Genomic DNA, 21,342 nt, shown 5'->3' on the forward strand with positions numbered 1-21,342 from the left:
AGAAGCAAAATCCAGCAGGAGCTAAAGAGTATAAAAGAGAAGAGAGGCACCTCTAATGCCGCGTACACGCGCTCGGAATTTCCGACAACAAATGTTCGATGGGAGCTTTTGGTCCGAAATTCCGACCGCGTGTAGGCCCCGATCAGACATTTTCTGTCAGATTTCCCGACAACAAATATTTGAGAGCTGGCGTCCAATCACAGGGCCTGTCGTTTCAGCCAATCAGGTGACAGGTGCCTAGCGTGGCGCTCGCTGTTCACCCTTTTTGACGCCTATTGGAGCCTATGGCTCTAATCAGGTAAATAAAATAAAAAAAACTTGCTGCCGTAATTCAGGTTGCCCGGCAGTCGAAAAGGGGCCGGGCGCCTGAATGGGGGTGTCAGCGGCGGCCATAGATGGATTCATGCAAAGCATGAATCTATCTATTGGTGATAGAGAGGTGGCAGGAGAGAGGGGGCGGTGCCCGTGCGCTCTTATGGACGCACGAGCCACTGATTTGCTTATAACTTTAGCTTCCTCTAACTGTGGATCTACTCATGGTTTTGATGGACTTTTCATTTTGCTTATGCATTTTTCATTGTCTGGTTTGCCCAAGATCATGACGAGTCTTATTAAGAGGCTTGGAAATTTGGCTTGTGTGAATTTAGAATAGTCCGTATTGCATCAACTATTCAGTGAGATGCAAACCCATCTTGTTCTGTTGTTTTATATGTTCTTCAGTAGAGTAATCTAATGCATAGTATGGTATTAAATAAAATAAAGTATCCAGCACTGTTGTCTTCGTGGGGAACTGTGTAAAACCAATTCTGTGGTGCTCTTTCTCCTCTGTGGGAATGCCCTGTGCAGCTGAGAGGGAATGAAAAGACTCCGTCTCCCTGGAGATTACTTCAAAATGTTTTCCATTGTACCCCTCATACAGACGAGAGCCTTTCTTCCAAACCACAGTGCTGAGAGGAATGTGGCCTCTGCTGGCTAATAACCCTCACTCCTGACCTCTTGTGCTTTGACAGATAAACACTAGGAAATACAACATGGACAAGAAGAGTCTCAAAAAACTCCTCTAAACAATATCTAACTTGGCTTCCCTCATGGTGAAACACACAGTACTTTTCTCTTTACGAGGTTCTCTAACCAGGTTTTTGCACATTTTTTTATTTTATGCTTTCTACATAATTGGTAACATCTGAGCATGTCTTAATTGAGGGCAGGAGTAATGCCCTGTACACACGGCCGGTTTTCCTGACATGCCAAAACCCGGACGTTTTTCCCCGACGTGATTCCTCTGGAGCCTGCCTTGCATACACACGTTCAGTAAAAAAAAAAAACGCTCAACCAAAGTGACGTCAACACGCACGACGGCACTATAAAGGGTACGTTCCATTCAAATGGCACCACCTTTTCGGCTGATTTTGCTGATCCTAGTGTTAGTAAAAATTTGAGAGACGATTCGCGCTTTTCTGTCTTTGTGCTTTTCAGTCAGTTACAGCGTGACGAATGTGCTATCTCCATTACGAACGCTAGTTTTACCAGAACGAGCGCTCCCGTCTCATACTTGATTCTGAGCCGTCGCGTGTATGCTTTTTTCCCCCTCGGAAAAGCATACACACGAGTAGGGATGAGCTCCGGCGTGTTCACACAGTCCACGTGCAGAGCCCGCCAGAAAGTCGGCACGGCGCTGCGCTAATCAGGCAGGGAGACATTGTCCCAATGCTCGGCTGCAGAGATCGGGAAATGTCTCCCTGCCTGTGATTAGCGCAGCGCCGTGCAGACTTCCTGGCGGGCTCTGCACGTGGACTGTGCAAACACGCCGGAGCTCATCCCTACACACGAGCGGTTTTCGTGACGAGAAAAAGACTGACGGGAAACACAACGGCAAAAAATAGAGCAGGTTTATATTTTTTAGGGGGCAGTTTTGTCATCGGGAAAACAGCTATGGAGCATACACACGACCGGTTTTCCCAACCAATCTAAAAAATGGCAGTTTTCTCATGGGCAAAACCGGTCGTGTGTACGAGGCATAAGACAAAGTTGGGCCGGCCCTGGGAAAAAAATTATAGTAGAGCTCCATTAACTGACATTCTGTACTAGGTGAGCATCTTAGCAGAACAAAATGTCTAAAGCAGATATAAAGATTAGGGTCTAAAGTGTGCAAATAAAAAAAACTTGGGGGTATTTTTAGGGGTGCAGTTAAATCGAGATAAACCTTGTCTTTACTGTCTACAAGACAAAAGCATAGCGACTCTCCCAAAAACAGCAGTAAGGCCCCTTTCACACAGGTACCTCAGTTCTGACTGGGCAGGAGATCCATACACTGATCCCCATCCATGTCCATTCGGCTTTCATCCTCCATCATGTGATGGAGGAAAGATGGACCCATATAATCCTCATGGACAGCCAATAAATAATGTAAATAAATGTACATCCACCTATATCAGACCACCTCTGGTCAGGTCTGCAAACGTGGACCTGCACACAGACTTGGACCCCTTACACACTGGAGTGTATTACAGGCGCCATAGTGTTAAAAATAGCACCTGCAAGTCCCGCTAGCCGCATCTTTGGAGCAGTGAAGGAGCGGTGTGTATACCGTCCGCAATGCGCTGCTTTGGTCTTCATGGCAGTGTTTGGTTAGTGGTGCCTCTTGCTTAGGTGTTGCCTCTAGGGCCTTTCAAAAAGGTGTGTATATGTAATGACAGATCATGTGACACTTAGATTGCACACAGGTGGACATCATTTCACTAATTATGTGACTTCTGAAGGTAATTGGTTGTACCAGAGCTTTTTATGGGCTTCATAACAAAGGGGGTGAATACATACGCACATGCCAATTATCAGTTTTTTCTTTCTGAAAAATAGTTTTATGTATATATTTTTCTAATTTTAATGCACCAATTTAGACTATTGTGTTTTGATCCATCACATATAATTCAGATTAAAAAAACATTGAGCTAAAGGCTGTAATGTAACAAAATAGCTAAAATTCCAAGGGGGTGAATACTTTTGCAAGGCACTGTAATTGGGCACACATCTGCTTAAATCCGGCTGCCCAAAGGGACACATTAAAGTCTGTTTTTGATCCATCCAATCATTGGACGAAACATCTGTGTGAAAGGGGCCATAAACACTTTTTTTTAGCAAAGATCTGTTTTTGTTGTGTAAAAAGAGTGGGATGGTGTACAGAAAGGGGCATTGATTGATTGATTGATTGATTGATTTATTGGATTTGTAATGCGCCAAATACTGACCCGTCAGGGAAGCGTCTAAGCGCAGAAGACATACCTGTAAATAGATAAATCAAGTCAGGGAAAGAAAATAGAAGGAAAAGAAAAAAGGAGAGCACAAAAAAGCAAACTACCAAGGAACAACAGGGAAAACTAACGTGACTCAGCCTGCTTTTCCCTCAAAAAACCAAGTTTTTATCCTTTTACGAAAGGCCATAATGGAGGGGAGAGACCGGATAGAAACAGGGAGACTATTCCATAGGGCCGTTGCTCTCACAGAAAAGCGTCTACCCCCGAAGGTAAGCAGGCGAGCAGATGGACAAGTGACGAGACCAGCTGTAAGTGATCTAAGTCCTCGTGCACGGGTGTATCGCGTTATCAAGGAATTCAGGTATTGTGGGCCCGTCCCATGATAAGCGCGATAGGCGAGACAGAGAGCCTTAAACTCAATGCGATCTACCACAGTGAGCCAGTGCAGTGATCGCAGGGTAGGGGTAATATGCTCCCGCCTATTTAAGCCGGAGATTAGTCTAGCGGCCTGGTTCTGGACGAGCTGGATTTTCCTCAGCCACTTTAGAGGCATACCCAAATACACAATATTGTTGAAGTCAATCCGGGAGTTGACGAGAGATTGAACCAAGACTTTCCGGTGGTACTGAGAAAACAAATTTTTGACCTTTCTCAAACACCTGATGTAATACAGTGCATTGCGGATACATTGATTGACTTGGGGTATCCAATTGGGTATCCATTGGTGTGTAGTATTTGTCTCTCCACATTCAGAAGCATAATACCCACTGACTGTACAGTCTCATTTAATCCAGCATGTGGTTGGGGCCTTCAGACAGACACGCAGGGTTTGAACCACACAGCACACATTTAACGGAACCTTATTATGCCCAACACATCCAAACGGCAAATTCTGTCTCTGGCACATATTGCACGCTGACTTTACATATCAACAGCCTTTTGGTGAAGAAGGTAGTTAAAAATGTTAGGAAAATGTTCACAGATACCCAACACGTGGCATCAGAGGGGGGTGGGTCACCCGAGCTGTTTTTCCGTTCGTTGGGAGGCGTGATAGAAGATCAATGGACACCGCGGGACATTTTTATTTTTTAATAAAGCACTTGTCCCAAAGTGTCTCCAGTCTTTTTTACTATTTATTTTTGTGAATTGGTAGGATTGCAATGTACCATTACCAATTCACATGGGGGGGGGGGCTGGGATCTGGGGGTCGCCTTGTTAAAAGGGGCTTCCAGTTTCCGATAAGCCCCCTGCCCGCGGACCCCACAACCGCCGGGCAAGGGTTGTGGGGATGAGGCCCTTGTTAACATGTTAAGATGTTTTGGGACTCCAAAGAACCCTCCCCATGTTGAGGGCATGTGGCCTGGTACGGTTCAGCAGGGGGCACTCTCTCGCCCCCCTCTTTTCCTGCAGCCTGCCTGGTTGCATGATCAGATAAGGGTCTGGAATGGATTTTGGGGGGGGGGCCCTATGCCATTTTTTTTTTTTTGTGCAGGGTTTCTCTTAATATCCATACCAGACCTGAGGGACCTAGTATGGATTTTGGGGGGACCGTACGCAATTTTTTTTTTTTTTTTTTTACATTTTGGTTCAGGGTTCCCCTTTAATATTCATACCAGATTCAAAGGGCCTGGTAATGGACTGGGGGACCCATGAATTTTTTTCAAATGAGTTTTATCTATATTACTGAGACCCGACAATTCATTATAGCCGCAGTAAGTTTTAAATTACTTTTTTTCCTTTAGAAATGTAATTTTGCTGCAGGGACTGTTCTAAACATTGGAAACATGCGCCACTTTACAGGCATACTATAGACACCCCCAGACACGTTATTTAAAAGGAATATTTCATTTTTATTGTTTCACTTTAAGCATTATTAAAATCACTGCTCCTGGAAAAACTGTTGTTTTTAAAACTTTTTTTGCATTGATACATGTCCCCTGGGGCAGGACCTGAGCGTTTTTTTTTTGTTTTTTTGTTTTTTGGGGAGGGTGCATGTGATTAGCACAGGGCCAATTGGCACTGTCCAGACAGAGGATTGGGGGTCATGCAAACTTATAGGGCAGTCAGAGGAGAATGAAAACTCCTCCTACAAGCTTTAACCAGACACGGATAGAAGTCATAAGACTGCTATATACAGCTGATGAGAAAAGGTATTTAGCAGTTTATATTTACTAAAATAATTGTTCTGTGTACTGCGGGAGACCAGATCTAGTGAATGCAGGGTGCTGGGTTTAGTAACACTTTACATGGTCTGTTAGCAACCCTGTTGCTGTCAAATTGTTGCCAATGACAGGATTTTTAGTTTGACATGGCCCTTACCTAGATAAATAAAAAAAAAAAGAAGCTTGTGTTGCCCTTCATAAGAAGGGACTTTTTATTTTTCTCTGATACAGATAAAGCATATGTAGGAAATCTTGATACAAGGGTGTTGTCATCTAGAACAGTTAGTAGAAGAATACAGCAGCCGTGCTGGCAGTAAACTCCAGCTACAGTTCTCTCTGATTCAATTATTCTTGGAGAAGTCCCCCAGAGCGAGTAGGAACACTCCCAATGATGGGAATCCCCTAGTTCAAGGAATGTTTAACCAATTCAAAGTTTCTTTACAGCATAGGAAACAAAAAGGCGGCCATGCATGTTCTCACTAGTAGACGGGAAGAAACATGGCATCAATGCCTACTCTCAGACATGTTTGGGGATCTAAACCCAGAGCTTTTTTTCCTCAGAAAATAGGTGCAGGAACTCAACCATGACCCCGTTCAGATTTCACAAACAGTAGAAGGGTCCTAAAGGGGCATTAAATACCAGAATTGCATTACATACAGTGTGCAGAGTTCAGGGGGTTACACACAGAGTGCAGAGCTGTCACTTGTAAACACAGAAACCAGACTTCTGTGTTTACAAGTGATTGTGGTGAGCAGGCACCAAAGGGTCTGAGCCAAAGGTGGTGGAACTGAGTTCCCCCAAGTTCCCCTGAAAAAAAGCCCTGTCTAAACCCACACATGGTTTGGTGACACTGGTTATCGCGCTGATCCTCTGCCCTAAAACTGACATAAAAGGCACAAATTAAGGCAACTGTAGTCATTTAAATGTATTTTTAATGCAACCTTTGTAAGTACTTAGATATGACCTGGTTTTAGCCTCTTGTAGTCCATATACAGCAGAGCTACTACAAGCATGTCAGCATGTTCTTACAAAAAGCATGCTGATAACAGAGGAAAGCAGAATGACAAAAAGATTAGCTCATCAATGTGCTGCTTCTTTTTTCACTGTCCATTCATGGGATGGAGTGGGTCCAGGAAGACCAGGGTTTAGAGGAAGTGGGTTGAATAATGCTAGCCATCAGACAGAGGACATCTAGTGGTAGTTATCAGACAGAAGAAGTCTGGGGACCCCCCCCCCCCCTCCTTAAAGTAAAAAAAACATACACAGTTACCAATATACATTTTTATTAAAATAAGTCCTAGGGTTCAACCTAAAAAAAAAAAATCCTGTTTGTTTAAAACATTTTATACAGAACAGTGCTTGTGTTGTGTAATTTGGCCCCCTTGTAACACCTGAAATACCTGGCTGCTCCTGCCAGTTTCTGCCCTCCCCTGTAATCTGACCATGATATATCATGGCTGCTGAGCCCTGACACGGTGGTCCGTTAACCTGCCTCCTTCATCCGCTGTGTCTCCTGTTTTTCCTCTGTGCTTTCCTCCATCCTCTCCCCCCTCCCTTCCCTGTCTGCCAGCTCTGTGTCCATGCCCACCCCCTCTGCTCCTGCTGCTCAAATTAGGGTTACATTTAAATGATCCTCTAGGTTGATTCATGTAATGTGCCCCTGTGACGGTGCTTTAAAAAATATGGAGCTATATACATACCGGTTTACAGAGCGCAGATCGGCACTCACGTGACCCGCCACCTCTCTTCTCCTTGCTGAGGTTAGCAGGGGATCCTTGGCCCCGCCTATTGCAGCTGTCAGGCCAAGAGAGGAGAGAGTCGACGGGTCATGTGAGCGCCAATCGGCGACAGGTATATAGCTGCATTTTTTTATAAAGCACAGTCACAGGGGGACATTACACGAATCAACAGAGAGGATAATAATTTAACCCTGTGGGTTAACAACCACTTTAAGAAAGGTTACGCATACCAGGGGCTTTTAGTGCATAGGGAAACGCTCCCTTGTTCTGTAGTAGCAGACAATTGTCCCTTTTCATAATTATACATTAAAGGAAGCCTGTACAGAGAAAATATGGTGAGTGTCATGGTGGCCCTCTCCTGCCGAAAATGCTAGTGATCCTACACCAGTATCTTAAGACATAACAGTATGTATTAAAGATATATAACCTGTATGTTAAAAAGGCATTTCTAGCTGACTAGACAGATTCAATGTCACTTCTGTTACAGCGGCTTTGACAGGTGCATTCATAAAGTATAAAAGGAATTTGCCCTTATTGACGCATGCCATAATCGGGCAAGGAAGGTGTGTCAGACCGAGCTGTGACTCTTTTATAGCATTACAGGTTGATTTATCCCTTTTTGTTGCAGTGTAAATAATGCTTGGTGAAACGGTGCTTAGCATTCCGACCTTACAGCGCTGGGATCCTAAATTCCCTCCAAGGCAGTGCAATATTCCCATAGCGTTGGTATGGTCCTAACTCCAAAATGTAGCAGTAGACTAACTGTGGCTGTAGGCAAGTATGAATGTTTGAAATTTAAAGTAATTTTATGAACACAGCCTACCTACAGAATTGTGTTCTCATCCATGCTGGCATTCATCTTGGATAGCTGCATGCCCTTCCAAATAGCAGCTTTTTTGGAAGGGCATGAAGGTAAAATAAAGACAAATTGACTCAAACTAGAGCTTGCATGATACTTTCACTTCTTAATAGTCCTTCACTGGATAAAATGTTGCACAAGACTCAAAGGGGCTGTAAAGGTTTGTTTTTTATTTTCTAAATAGGTTCCTTTGTTAGTTCACTTACCTTTTCTTTCGATTTCCCTTCTAAATGTTTTTTCTTTTCTTTGTCTGTCTGAATTTCTCACTTCCTGTTCCTCCTCAGTAAGCTTGCCCTCATCATCCGAGCCGTTCTGGCTGGGGGTTAGTCAGCGTGCTCGCCCCATCCCTTGGGACTACATCCCTGCGGGGAGACGCGCAGGAAGGTTTTCCTATAAATAAATGCTGATTATTGTGAGCACCCCTGTCGGCATTGAATGGTTTGTCTCATCCCTGTAACTGCAAGAGAGCTTGTTCTTTTTTTTTTAAAAAATAACAGACTTACTAACCAGATTACCAGATGAAAATAGAAGGAAGAAAGCCTAAAAAGGTAAACCAATGCAGCCATCACATCAAAGGATTGATAAGCTGCAAAACAATAAATGTTTGCTTTTGCGTTTAATACCGCGGTAAGGTTTAATTGACTGCTGCCATGTAGACAAGGTGTGTATTTGTATGACTGGGCGAGACATTAGATCGTAATCTTCAATGGCACAGGGATTGGTGTGAATGGCTCTTTGTTTCCACTAGGCTTTATAATGTTTATGTCCATATATTACATTTTTGTTCTTGGATTTACCCTTTAGAAACAGTGGCGGCTGGTGCTTAAATAATTTTTTTTGGGGGGGGGGGGGCAAACAAACTGACAGATTCTGAAAAAAAAAAACAAACATTTGCAGCCTCACTGTGCCCATCAAACGCAGCCACTGTGCCCATCAAACGCAGCCACTGTGCCCATTAAACACAGCCACTGTGCCTATTAATCGCTGCCACTGTGCCCATTAATCACTGCCAGTGTGCCCCAAATGCTGCCACTGTGCCCCAAATGTTGCCACTGTGCCCCCCACCCGCCGTCTGCCCTGCACTTACCCTGTCTTGGGTGGGCAGTGGGTGACGGTGGCAGGTGGGGATGTCCAATATCCTCCATGTCTCGGGTGACGGCGGCAGGTGGTGCTGTCCGGTGTCCTCCTGGATGTCTTCTGTCTTATGATTGGACGCCTGATAGGCGGCATCCAATCACAGCGCCTGTCATTTCAGCCAATCAGGTGACAGGTAACAGACCCGGCTGAGCACATGATTGGCTGAGAGACGGGTCGGTGTTAGGAAAGTGATGCATTCGCTTCCCCAGCACAACACTGAGTAATCAGCAAACGCACAGCATTGCGCCCGCTGATTACCATTTTGGATGCCTATTAGAGCCCAGGGCTCTAATCAGACAATTTCAAAAAAAAAAATCTGCTGTAATTCATATGCCCGGCGCCCAACAAGAGGACGGGTGTATGAATCTATCTATGGCAAGAGAGAGTGACAGGAGAGGGGGGGCGGCGCTCCTGCGCCCTTTTATGGACGCAGCGCCACAGCAGCTGTTCAGTTCCATTAGATCTGTGTAGGATTTGTACCTAGACCTTATGGAAGGTTTCCAGTGTTTTGGAGATTTCAGGTTGAGGAACATGAAAACATGAAAACATGGTTTTACTGAAAATATTGGACAATTGGAGCCTCCGGTAGTCTCTATACAGTTTTGTTGAATGTTGGCACTAAGTCCAATAGTCCAACAATGGCATAGTAGGTACTCCTCAGAAGGTTGTTTTTTGTTACTTGGGTAGCATATTTGTGTAGGCCATGATCCCATAGCACCAGTTCACCTTTTACAGCTACAGAAGATTGGGTACAACAAACAGAGTGGTAGCAGCCATGATGATTACATTGCTGTGTGAAGGAGGCTTCGGGGTTGTCATATGATTGCTTCCAGGCTTGCAAACTATTTTGAAAATGTTCAGCTAATAACTTTTACTGTCAGTGACCTCCTGTGTAAAGTCATTATGCAGCACTGTGTTGATTGTCACTTTAGGCCTGCTTGTATTTGTGGGCAGGGCCGGATTAACAATGGGGCTGATGGAGCTGCAGCTCCAGGCCCCTTTCTCAAGATAGGCCCATTTGCCCCAAAACAAAAAAAAAAACAAAAAAAAAAAATATATATATTTTTTTTTTAAGAATTTTTTTTTTTAAGATCGAATTTGGGGGGTTGTAGCTCGATGACCAGAGGTCACAGAAACCCCACATTTGGGGGTAGGCATGGGAAGACCTACCCCACAACTGGTTAAAATATGGGACGGCTATCATTTATGGTTCCGGAGATACGGGCCTGCTTGCACAGCCTGTCAGAAGCTACATTCAGAGCGGCCAATATAAATACAAGCTGACACACTGCAGCAGACTGATAGGATCACAGTGCTTATAATAATTATTTGTATATTACTCATGGTAATTAACCCCTTGCCACCCAGGCCAATTCTGACACTTCTCTACTACATGTAAAAATCATCATTTGTTTTTTGCTAGAAAATTACTCTATGGTGGTCTTTGCACTTTTTATGTTGCACGGTATAGAGCTGCACGATTCTGGCTAAAATGAGAATTGCAATTTTTTTTGCTTAGAAGATAGATCACGATTCTCTCACGATTGTTGCGGCGTAACATCATCTTTCACATTAAAACAAAACAAAAAAAAAAATGGGCTAACTTCACTGTTTTGTTTTTATGGTTTTTATTATTCATTGAAGTGGGAAAATGCAGTGTGACATAACATATTGCAGCAATAGCCATTGTATTCCCTAGAGTCTCTGCTAAAATATACATATAATGTTTGGCAGTTCCAAGTAATTTTCTAGCAAATAATATTGCTTTTTAACTTAAGAAACAAGTGTTGGACTTTAAGTGGTTAAATTTAGTTACAATGTTAGTTAGTTACAATGTTTCATTTTGTTTACAAACTTCGCAGACTGCCCAGATTTGTTCTTTACACACAGAAGTGTATCCCTTTGATCTAAGAAGGAAGTGTCAGTTACAATGTTTCCTGTTAAAAACTTGTCAGACTGCCCGGATATTTTCTTTTGACAGCTGAAAGTCTTTCCACTTGTTATATGAAAGAATCAGCAAACTCTGCATTGGAGATCGTCAGGGGGGTTGAATCGAGATCACAATTTTTTTAACGATTAATTGTGCAGCTCTAGCACGGTATTTGCGCAGCAATTTTTCAAACATGTTTTTTTGGAAAAAAATGTTTCATTCATTAAAAAAACAGTTAGTTAGTTAAGTTAGCACAATTTTTTTTGGTATCCTAAGCGATGCTTTACATTTTTTTAGGTTACATGTTTAGAGTTACAGAGGAGGTCTAGTACTAGAATTATTGTTGTACTAGAATTATTGTTCTCGCTCTAACGATCGTGGCGTATGTAACCTGTGTGTATCTGGCTCTGATACTACCAGTGCCTACCCAGCCACTGACTAGTATCTCTCCCCAGCCTGTCCCCACACACCCTCTCACCTGTCCCCACACACCCTCTCACCTGTCCCCACACACCCTCTCACCTGTCCCCACACACCCTCTCACCTGTCCCCACACACCCTCTCACCTGTCCCCACACACCCTCTATCCTGCTGACCTGTGGATGGGGGAATCACTCCTGCAGTGTTATTGTGTTCTGCCAGTGCGTACAATGATCAGTGTTGCTAACTTTAGCTGGCAGCACTGATTGTTTTAAGAAAAAAAAAACAGGCTGGTTGTACTCAAGTTGATTAATAGATTGACTTGTGTAAAACCAGCTAGCCCATACATAGATTGACTATGGCTGGTCTCTGCTTAATTGGCGTAATTTCAATCCATGTATGACCCGCTTAACCACTACTCAGTCCCTAAATACCCTTCCACTCCTGTACATAGTGCTCACTGTCATACTCTCCATACTCCTCTCCTGTACATAGTGCCCACTGTCATACTCTCCACACTTCTCTCCTATACATAGTACCCAATGTCATACCCTACACACTCCTCTCCTGTACATAGTGCCCACTGTCATACCCTCCACACTCCTCTCCTATACATGGCGCCCACTGTCATACCCTTCACACTCCTCTCCTATACATAGAGCCCACTATCATACCGTCTACATTCCTCTCCTGTACATACTGCCCACTGTCATACCCTCCACACTCCTCTCCTATACATAGTGTTCACTGTCATACCCTCCACACTCCTCTCCTGTACTACCCTCTGTCATACCCCCTCACTCTTCCTGTACATACTGCCCATTGTCATACCCTTCACACTCCTCTCCTGTACATAGTGCTTTTTTTCGTACCCTTTGTACTCCTCTCCTGTACATAGTGCCCACTGTTAGACCCTCCACATTCCTCTCCCTCACCTGCACATACTTCCCACTTATATACCGTCCATACTCCTCCCCTATGTCGCTTACCCACAAAAACAGTTCTTTAAAATTATACTGAATATCCTCAATGTTACCAGCTCTAGAATGGACACACTTTTGTTAGTTCAACTAAAGGAAATCTCAGTTCTCATATTTGTTCTGCCCCATTATTAGTACTCATTTAATTTTGTGATTACTACTATGATGTATAGAGGAACATCGGGGATCTCAGCTACTCTAAATATAGCACTTATATAAAAAAGTGGCCCTGAAAATATTTTTTAAATGTTGGCAACTGTGCACCTAGGCACTGCCCAAGGGCCACCGTCCACCGGGTCAGTAGGGGGCCCCATGAGAGGCTCCTGGGATCCTGTGATAATAAAGCGGTAGTAAACTTTCCTGACATTACTACTTTTTAGAGGCCCTGGGGTAGGTTATGCCACAACGTACAAGTATGCACAGCATATTAGCACATTAGTGTACACTTACATTTTCAGACTGAGCCCTCCAGTGCTGTGATGAATCAGGCGGGGCCTGGACACTTCCATCTTCACCCGGTCTTCCTTCTGGGTTCTGTGCCTTTGGTCACTTGCCTTGGCTGGGCTGCGTTCATGTCATTCCCACGCATTTATTTATTATTTATTGCACCCCATTCACACCTCCGCGACAAAACGCCCGACGCCGGCCGCTCGTACCGCTGGAGGGGGAGAATTCCCATTGCTGTCTATGAGATGGTTCACATCTCATAGACGCCGTACACCTGCGGCATGAAAAAAAGTCCCGGACCCTTTTTTTCAGGCGGCATTGGCGTTCGGCCATACAAAGCAATAGGAAGAATTTGTAAAAAAAAAAAAAGTTACACTATTCGCGGCAAAATACGCCGCGTACGCGGCGTTACTTGTCGCGGAGGTGTGAATGCAGCCTAAAAGGCCCCACCAAAATCCTCAGCACCAGGCCCATGATGTTCTTAATCTGGCCCTGTTTGTGGGCCTTTTGCCAGCAACAAGAACTAATATGGGAAAAATAAAAGTGCCTTTTATTGCAGACTGGTGTATTTTGACCTTCTGCAATAAAAGGCACTTTTGGAAACCTTGGATGTGCAACCATTTCTTCTTTTTCACAAGTTTTTATGGAGGCGGGGCTAGCACTCCTACTTGGTTCCAATCGAGGTATTGCACGAACACACCTGGAGCAGCGGATTTCTCTTCTTTTGAAAAACTAATATGGGTTGAAGGTAACAGCCAGAATGGATGGAAATTACAATCACAGCAAAGCCAATTGTAAATGGTACCTGCATGTACAATACGTGTTCCATAGTTGGGAAAATATGGTTTTCAGTTGGGGACCACACTTTTTAGAGGTGTCTTGATGTGGCAGTGTTACTTTACATATGTTTGCAACAAAAACCTTTTGTTTTTTACCTTAATTGATGGAATAATTTAGGGCAGGGGTGTCCAAACTGTTGACCTACCTGGGCCACAGTGGAAGAAGAGAAGTTGTCTTGCGCCACACATTAAATACACCAACAATAAGGATCACTGTTGGGAAGAAAAAAATCTGGGCAGATCATAATGATCACTGATATAGATAATAGATCTATCTGTGCAATAAAACGTAATTTTTATTGTAATATTTTTTTTATTATAAAAGTAAAAGAGGGCAACATACAGCTGCATGGCTGTATGTAGGGTGCTGGGGTGGGTTTTGCTCCCCCCACCCACTACCTCCCCACACAGCACTATGTGATGTATGGGGATGTAGAGGGAAGGTTGTGGGCAGGGGGCACTGGGGGGAACCTCCATACGTGACTGTGCTTAGCTTGTCCTTGCTGGTCGCCTAGGCTTGCACTGCGTCTCTAATAACATTCCTGGGCTCCATGCCAAACTCTCTTGGGCCACATACGGATACCCCAGCTTTAGTTTTTTTTTTTTTGCTGCTGTGAACGTGTCCTGGGGAACTTTTTGCTTTGCATATCGCCCTGGCCTTGCGTACTTTTTCTATTTGTTTGCTAGCGTCACACTGATTAAAGCAGCTGCCATGGTTGCTTTTTTGAAAATACCCTCAGTGCCCCCAAAGCCGAGGTGTTCAGTTGGCAGCTTATAGCTTCAAGATAGTAAGTCCCTACCTATACGGCCAATGTGATTTTTGGGGGGATGCAGGCAGTGACATGGCAGAGCAATGGACTTCATCAGGGGCATCTAGAACACAAGTGGATCACAGAAGGTACCTATGAGTGGCTACAGTTCCTTGAGTGTATCGGCTTATTGTAAGGGCTTACCTTGGTTGGAGTCCATAATGCAGAGTTGTATGCTCACCCTTGCAAATACACACAGTCCACAGGAACAAGGTAAGAAGCTACCTGGGCTGTGAGTCTGTGCACGGTGGCTTGATATGGATTTGCCAAAGGATAGTCGAAGTAAAGCCGTGGTCAGGGATTCCAGAATTCAGAATAAACGATCAACATAGCCAGGGTTAGAAGCCGTAATCAGTCTTGTAGCTGTGGTGAAACACAGGAACCTTTGGCAATGACAGGACAGAGGCTGGGTTCACACTACTACACTACTTTCATCCTACTTTGCTCGGTGTTCAATGTTTCCCTATGAGAGCGTCTTGTAGTGTCCTACATTGGTCCTACACAAGTCGGTCCGACTTTGAAAATGCTCCCTGTACTACTTTTGGTCCTACATTGATCCTACTTCAGGCCCATTGAATATCATTGAAGTCGGACCAAAGTAGTATCCTGTTCATGAAAGTAGGATGGATGTAGGACCAATGTAGGATAAATGTAGGACCAATGTAGCAGAGCAAAGTAGGATGAAAGTAGTGTAGTAGTGTGAACCCAGCCAGAACAATGAACTGACAAATCCCTCAGAGTGAGGCTGGGTTCACACTACTACACTACTTTCATCCTACTTTGCTCTGCTACATTGGTCCTACATTTATCCTACATTGGTCCTACATCCATCCTACTTTCATGAACAGGATACTACTTTGGTCCGACTTCAATGATATTCAATGGGTTGAAGTAGGATCAATGTAGGACCAAAAGTAGTACAGGGAGCATTTTCAAAGTTGGACCGACTTGTGTAGGACCAGTTAAGACAGCTCTCATAGGGAAACATTGATTTTCACACGTCATGCTACATGAGGCTCCCAATGTAGGACCGTTTGTTGGACAAGTGTGAACCCAGCCTGAGGCTGGGTTCACACTACTACACTACTTTCATCCTACTTTGCTCTGTGTTCAATGTTTCCCTATGAGAGGGTCTTGTAGCGTCCTACACAAGTCCTACACTGAGGCTGGGTTCACACTACTACACTACTTTCATCCTACTTTGCTCTGCTACATTGGTCCTACATTTATCCTACATTGGTCCTACATCCATCCTACTTTCATGAACAGGATACTACTTTGGTCCGACTTCAATGATTTTTTGTGTTTAATATGTTTTTATTGAAAGAGAAAGAAAGGTACATTCAAATACCACAACAAAGTAAAATACAAGAGAAATAAAGCATACAAAAAGTATACTGATAAATGCAATCAACATAATATTACAAAGAACCATAGCGGCTCATATCTATATAAAATCAGTTTTTATCAGAAAAATAAAAATAAAATAAAAATAAAAATAAATAATTAAAATTAAATTCAGAGTAAGAGAGGGAAAAAAGGAGAGAGATAAAGGAGAGAGGTATCAGGGGGAGTGGGAGTGGGAGGGGGGGGGGGGGTGAAGCCGGCACACATGGCAATAGTAATGGACAACTGGCAGAATCATTATATTCAGTAAAACCTCAGTGAAAGGGCAGGGCCACTACATTTAGTACAAGCAGGGACCCAAGTCAGTGGTATGAGGTTTTATGAAGTTTGAGAATCATGAGGGGGTAGGGAAATTATATCTTTATAGCGTTGAGTAGAAATAAATAAGGACCAGGGGGTCCAGGTTTTGGAGTATTGCTCACTAGTGTCTCTGGCAATATGGGTGAGTTCTTCCATGAGTCTAATCTCGGAGATTCTTTGTAACCATGATTTGATGGTGGGGATTGTGGGTTGGCCCCAGAGACGGGGGATGACAGCTTTAGCTGCATTAAGGAGGTGTGGGACAAGTGAACGTTTATATTTACCTATGGGTCTTGAAGTGGCATGAAAAAGAACTATCCACGGATCAAGGGGCAATTTCACTTCGGTGATCTGGTGTATCATATCTAATATTTCCACCCAGTAAGGCCGAATGGAAGGGCAGAGCCACCAGATGTGGGCATGGGTAGCATTCTGACCGCAGTTCCTCCAACAAAGTGGAGAGTTATTAGGGAACATGTGATGGAGTTTAACAGGCGTGTAGTGCCATCTAGTTAGGAGCTTGAAGTTAGATTCAGCCATGGAAGAAGCCAAAGAGGAGACATGTGTAAGTTTAAGCACTTTGTCTTTTGCTCTATCCGAGATACTAGCTCCCAAGTCTCCCTCCCATTTGGACAAGTATCCCGGGTATACAGGGTATTGCAAATCAATAAGGGCCCTGTAAAATTGGGAAATACAATGTATAGGGGGGGTCTTTGTGGAGAAAGACCTGTTCTATACCATTGAGATCCTGAATACCCCGTAGTGGATGTGGAAGGGATCGGATGAAACAACTCAATTGATTGTATCTCCATCTGTCCAAGAATGAGGGTAAACCATGACCTAAAATCTCGGACAGAGGTCTAAGGCAATTGGCAGAGACAACATGATGTAGAAGGAGAGGTCCACCTGGTGACCATGCTTGAAAACCTGGGTCAATGGAACCTGGTGCAAAGTATTTATGGAATACTAATGGGGTTAATGGAGAATCGTATGCCCATGTGAATTTCTTATGAAGACCGTCCCATACTTCTAAGGAGATTAGAGTAAGAGGCGAGGTATTAGGGGAAAAAGTTCTAAAAGAGCGTGGAATCCAAGGGGTCGCAGAGAGATCAGAATCGCTCAGGGAGTGCTCCAGTTGAACCCATAGTTTGGAGGAAGAAGCATACTTCCAGTCTGCCAAACGTGAAAGTATGACTGCTTGATAGTACATTTTAAAATTGGGTAGAGATAGTCCCCCGGAGCATTTGGCCCTAAAAAGAGTCTCTCTGGACACCCTAGGACGCCCATCTCTCCAAATGAAGCGGGTGATCATGGTCTGTAAAAGAGTAAAGAAATCCATAGGAACTTTTATGGGGATCATTTGCAATATAAAGAGGACGCGGGGAAGTATGTTCATCTTGATTATGTTAACTTTACCTAACCATGAATGTGAAAGAGAGGACCATTTTCGGAGATCGTCTTTAATGGCGTTAAGGAGAGGGATATAGTTATGTCTAAAGAGGGAGTGAAGGTGAGGGGTCAGGTAGATGCCAAGGTATTCATGCGTGCTGGTTCCCAACGAAAAGGAAATAGGGGTTTCAGCTGATCAGCTATAGGTTGGGGAACTGTTATATTTAGAATCTCAGATTTAGAAAGATTAATCTTGAAATTAGAAAGAGTCTGGAAGAAGGAGAATTCTGACATCAAACTTGGCAAAGAGATACGAGGCTGTTGAATAAAGAATAGAATGTCATCAGCGTAAGCTGCATATTATGAACTCTAGTGCCAACCTTAATGCCATTAATGCTCCTATTATTTCTAATTGTGGCTAAGAAGGGTTCGAGCGAGATAGCAAATAAAAGAGGGGATAAAGGGCAGCCTTGTCTAGTTCCGTTATGTAATGTAAAGGAGTCGCTTAGGGAGCCATTGATACGTACTTGTGCAGTGGGGTTAGAATAAAGAGAAAAAATGCGATAAAACATCTTAGGGCCAAGACCAAAATGACGGAGAGTAGTTTTAAGGTAGTCCCAGTCCACCCTGTCAAATGCTTTTTCAGCATCAGTGGAAAGAAGGAGGGTGGGCTGGGAGCACCTCCGAACATAATGGATCAAGGACAGAGTGCGAAGAGAATTATCTCTGGCCTCTCTGTTAGGGATAAAACCAGTCTGATCAGCCGAAACCCATTTGGGTAAAAGGGGAAGTAACCTATTCGCTATAACCTTGGCAAAGAGTTTGGTATCGGTATTTAAAAGGGAAATGGGCCTATAACTACTGCATAGGGTAGGGTCTTTGTCTGGTTTAGGAATGACTGTGATGTGGGCAGATAAGGATTCAGGGCGAAGGGCAGACTTATGGGAAACGGAATTCGCGTAGGCCACAAGATGAGGAAGTAAAATATCACCAAACGTTTTATAATATAGGAGTGTGAAACCATCAGGTCCAGGGGCTTTACCTGAAGAAGAGGATTTCAGTGCACATTGAAATTCTTCTATGGAGAAGTTGGCTTCAAGGTCATTAAGGGCTGACCTAGACAGTTTAGGAAGGTTGGCCTCTCTAAGATAAGTAAGGATCCGTTTACGTTTTTCCGAGAGTGGTAAAGAGGCCAAACCACCTTCAACATTATATAAGGTTGCGTAAAATTCCTTGAAAGCCTTCGAGATTTGGGGAGTGGTGTGTACTAAATCTCCCGATGGTAGTTTTATTTTGGGTATGAAAGAAAGGGTCTTTCTGGCCGTGAGGGATCTAGCTAACATTTTACCTGGTTTATTACCCCATTCATATATCTTCTGGGATACGTAGTGAAATTTTCGTTTAGTTTCGAGGGCAAGGAGGTTTTTAAGTTCTTCTCTCTTAAGAGTGAGAGCTTCCAAATGAGAAGTGTGTAAGGAAAGTTTATGTTGTTTATCTAACTCAGAAATCTGATGCAAGACCTGTTTAAGCTGCTGACCATGCTCCCTTTTTTTCCTCGCACCCAATTCTATTAGATTACCTCTTATTAGCGCCTTATGCGCTTCCCACAATAGAGAAGGGGAGGTGTCTGAACCAGAGTTTTCTTCAAAGTATTGAGAGAGAGATTTAGTTAGAATGGAGACCTCTGTCGGATTTGTAATGAGTGAATCATTGAGTTTCCAATTATTAGGGCGATGAGGCAAATCGGGTATTGTCAAGCAGATAGAAACAGGAGCGTGATCAGAGAGAGTGGCAGTCCCTATGCAGGCTGAACGTAAAAGGGGGAGGTGGAAGTGGTCCAGAAAAATATTATCTATTCTGGAGTAAGAGTTGTGGGATTTAGAGAAATGGGAATAGTCTCTGCCTTTAGGATGCAGTAGACGCCAAGCGTCCATGAGTTGGAGATCTAAAAGTTTTTTCTTTACTTGTGTTAGTCTTTTGAATGGGATATTCGAACGGCCTAGTGAGGTGTCTATCGTAGGATCTAAGGGCATATTTATATCTCCCGCAAGGACAACCATTCCCTCAGCAAAACGAGAAAGCTTTGTAAGGGTTTGGGTAAAAAAAAGCAGGTTGATTATGATTGGGACAGTAAATATTGGCCAGAGTACAGCTAGTGTTGCCTATAAAGCCTTTGACAAAAAGAAAACGACCATGATCATCCGCTAACATATCAATAAATCGAAATGATGTACTTCTGTTGAATCCTATGGCCACTCCCTTGGCCTTGTTAGTATCTGACAAACTATAGTACCATTGCGGGAATTGTGGCGAGTATAGTTTAACAGATGTAGTGTGGGTCAAGTAAGTTTCCTGAAGGAAAGCAATAGAGCAGGCAGAATTCTTTAGTTCCCGCAACAATTGATGCCTCTTAGCAGCCACACTAAGTCCCCTTACATTATATGAGGAGATGTTCAGGGTAGCCATGACCTCAGTAGGAAGCAACTCAACGAACCAAATAGCCATGCGTGCCGGCAAATTGGGGTAGGGAGGAAATAGGAAGGAAGGGGAGGGGGTGAGAAAGAGAAGACAAGAAGGGGAAATGAAGAGAAGAAAAGAAAAACACAAAAACATAGGAGCAATATCACAACAGTTCGTGGAACGATTGGGATTGAGGTGACAAACACGCAGAAATCTGCGGAAGTCCCAGTGGGGATGAGGGGAACCGGCAGTCAAAGCGAAATTTACGAAAAAAATAACAAAAAGAAAAACTAGACCGCTAATTCCCAGCAACCCCAAAAGGAGAGGGGCGGGGAACAATGTCCCCATCAAAGATATCAAAGTGGAGCTAAAAGCTCCGTCAGCTATCGACCTGTAAAAAAACAGAGAATTATCATATAAAGAAACCAGCAATGTATAAAACATAAAAGTAGCATTCTCCAAATACTAGGTCAACCTGTTAATTAAGGTGACATGCATTAAACATGGCGCAAAAATAAAAATAAAAAATAAAATAAAAAAAGGGGGGAGGAGGCGCCAGAGAGCAAAAAACAGGAAACGGTTCAGTTTAAGTGCAAGATAACAACATCAGAAACATGCAAGAAATGTTCAATGTGGCAAACAAAACTTCTAATAGTAAAAATGGAGATATTAAACTGAATCAAATGCTTTTTTTTTTTTTTTTTTTTTTCCCTGTGAGGAGAAATGCTAGAAGGGTAAGTGATTGGGTTCACTGGAGTGCCTCACCCATTTTTCTGAGACGAGCTTGGAGCAGAGATCCGCCCTGTTTGGCAGGGGTCTTCTTCCACTGGGAGGAGCGAAGCGTGGTGAAAGTGGGAATAGGGTTCTGCCAACCCGGGAGCTCCATGCGCGGCAGGTGAAGATCCTGTAGAAAGGTAGGAAGGTCCTCAGGGAACCGCAGCGTAGAAGAGCGGCCATTCTTGGTCGCAATTAAGCATGCTGGAAACCCCCATCTGTAGGTAGTCCCATCACTTCTAAGTTGCTCCAAAAGTGGTTTTAGAGCCCTGCGGCGGTCGAGGGTTTCCTTTGATATATCCGGAAATATGTAAGAGAGGCTCCATCAAAGTCAATGTTAGGGGTTGTTCCGAGTTTTGACCATGATAGCATTTTTATCTTCGAAATAATGAAGGCGGCATATCACATCTCTAGGTAATTCAGAAGAAAGATTACGAG

At 43.6% G+C, this 21,342-nt stretch overlaps 1 protein-coding gene across 1 annotated transcript in view; it reads left to right on the top strand.

Moving 5' to 3' along the window:
• Positions 1–21,342, top strand: part of MICALL2 (MICAL like 2) — a 186,117-nt gene that overhangs the window by 67,349 nt on the left and 97,426 nt on the right. The gene's annotated exons all lie outside the window — the stretch shown is intronic.

This window comes from Rana temporaria, chromosome 6, assembly GCF_905171775.1.
Source record: "Rana temporaria chromosome 6, aRanTem1.1, whole genome shotgun sequence".
Lineage (NCBI taxonomy): Eukaryota > Metazoa > Chordata > Amphibia > Anura > Ranidae > Rana > Rana temporaria.